Here is a 2241-nt window from a genome sequence, read left to right as displayed (position 1 = left end):
AAACTAATAAACATGTATGTGTGTAAAGTATTGACATTACTTTCATTATGTATAGACTCACATTTTTATGATACACTCACACTTATCTAATAATGATGGGTTCATTGGCAGCATATATAAAGCCATTAAAGGAGAATTATCAATTGTTAAGTGCCTACTCTGTAAAAGGTATTATGCTAAGCATGAGGTCTTTTGAGTTGGGAACTTAATTAATGTATTTCATGCTTATATTTTTTAACTTTTATTTAATAAATATAAATTTCCAAAGTACAGTTTATGGATTACAATGGCTTTCCCCCCCATAACTTCCCTCCCACCCGCACCCCTCCCATCTCCCACTCCCATTCCATTCGCATCAAGATTCATTTTCAATTATCTTTATATGCAGAAGATAAATTTAGTATATACTAAGTAAAGATTTCAACAGTTTGCACCCACACAGAAACACAAAGTGTCAAATACTGTTTGAATACTAGTTATACTGTTAATTCACATAGTACAACACATTAAGAAAAGAGATCCTACATGGGGAGTAAGTGCACAGTGACTCCTGTTTCACGCTTATATTTTTATTGTTGTAAATATTCAAGGATATGGATTTTCCTCTGGCCACTGTTTAAATGTATGTTTTAGAGTCCTGGATGGAAGTTCATCTCCTGGCTTTGGCCTGGCTTCACCATGGCTGCTGTGGGCTTTTGTGGAGAGAAACAGTGGAATGAAGATTTCTCTTTGTGTGTGTATTCATGCATGTGTGTGTCACTCTACCTTTCAAGCAGATGAAAATAAATAAATTTAAAAATGTATCTACTAAATTCTTATGTGTAGTGTTTTCATTTTCTTTTTTTTTTCAGGAAATCTATAATTTCTGACTTTTTCCCTTTCACCAAAGGTTGCTTCATAGATGGCTTTTCTTTTTAATTTCCAGATGGAAGAATCTTTCTGGGTATTTTTAGTTTAGTTTTGTTTTAAAATTCTAGTTTCATTCTATTTGGAAGCTTGATGTTTAACACCATAGATTCGTTTTGCCTATTTGATTGTGGACACTGTATAAAAGGAATATTGCTATCTCTTCTTTGGACTCCAAATTATTTCTCTTTTCAGAAAAAACAATATGCTCTAAAGAGGCCAAGCTTTTCAGATGTAGCATTGCAGACATTTTTAAACTAACTTAAAAATTTTAAATATTATTACAGTTAATCCATTTAGAGTGGACATATCACCATTATAATTAGGTTTGGGGACACAAAATACCACCCAAAGAGTTGGGAAATTTTGAAACTATCTAAATTGCTTTCCCAAATGTACCATTTTTGTCCTTAGCAAACTGGAAGAAAACTAACACAAAATAATGATGTCTTGTTCTTTTCTCCAGGTATTATTCCTATGTGTTTCACTCCCCAAATTCACAATCTACATATTTGGAGTATATCAAGTTAAATACTCTATTGTTACCTTCAAAATGAATGAATCATTACCAGAAACCTAGGTTTTTGTACCATCTAGTGGTACATTCAAATATAGCTGATATATACATATGTACACACACACACACACATATATATAAACAGTTCTTTTTAAAAACATGTAGGTATTGGTAGCCTCTTTGCTCCCTTGTCCCCTAGTGCTTCCTGAATATCATATGATCCACCAGCACCAAGAAGATCTGGACCACAGAACATGTCTTTGAGTAGCCACCCATGGGCAACTGTTATAACAGCTGCAATGCAAAAGCACCCAAATCCAATGAACCCAAGTGTGGTTGGAGTGGATGTGCTGAACAGACACGTAGACCCCTCTGGAAAGCTGCACAGCCACAGGCTCCTCAACACCGAGTGGGGCCTGCCCTCCATCATGATGTCTCTTATTGGTGCAGCAAGAACCAAAACATATGTGCAAGAACATTCTGTAGTTGATCCTGTAGGGAGAACGCTGGAACTCAAATATACTAATACTTCATTTACAAAAACAATTTCAGTAGATAAGAGACTCATATACAAACCATATCCTCAGAACCCAGAAAAAACTGCTGTAATTCAAGAAGCCAGAATCACTGTGAAAGGAGTCAGCCTCAGCAGCTACCTTGGAGGACTGATGGCAAGTACGACATCTTCAAATGCTAATAGAGGCCAAGAAGCAACGGAGTGGTTAATACATAAATTAAATGCTGCGATTGAAGAACTGGCAGCGTCGGCAAGAGGAAGCATAAAGGCACCGACGGCGGCGTCCTTTGTAGAGAAATGA

At 36.1% G+C, this 2241-nt stretch overlaps 1 pseudogene; it reads left to right on the top strand.

Annotated features, from left to right (window-relative positions):
• The first annotated feature begins 1664 nt into the window (after positions 1-1664).
• Positions 1665-2241, top strand: LOC100351859 (PRELI domain containing protein 3B pseudogene; annotated as a pseudogene).

The sequence above is a fragment of the Oryctolagus cuniculus genome, chromosome X (assembly GCF_051225735.1).
Source record: "Oryctolagus cuniculus isolate XC-2025 breed Fujian yellow rabbit chromosome X, ASM5122573v1, whole genome shotgun sequence".
NCBI lineage: Eukaryota > Metazoa > Chordata > Mammalia > Lagomorpha > Leporidae > Oryctolagus > Oryctolagus cuniculus.
Note: the sequence above shows the minus strand (reverse complement) of the source record. Positions and strands in the feature narration are given on the sequence as shown.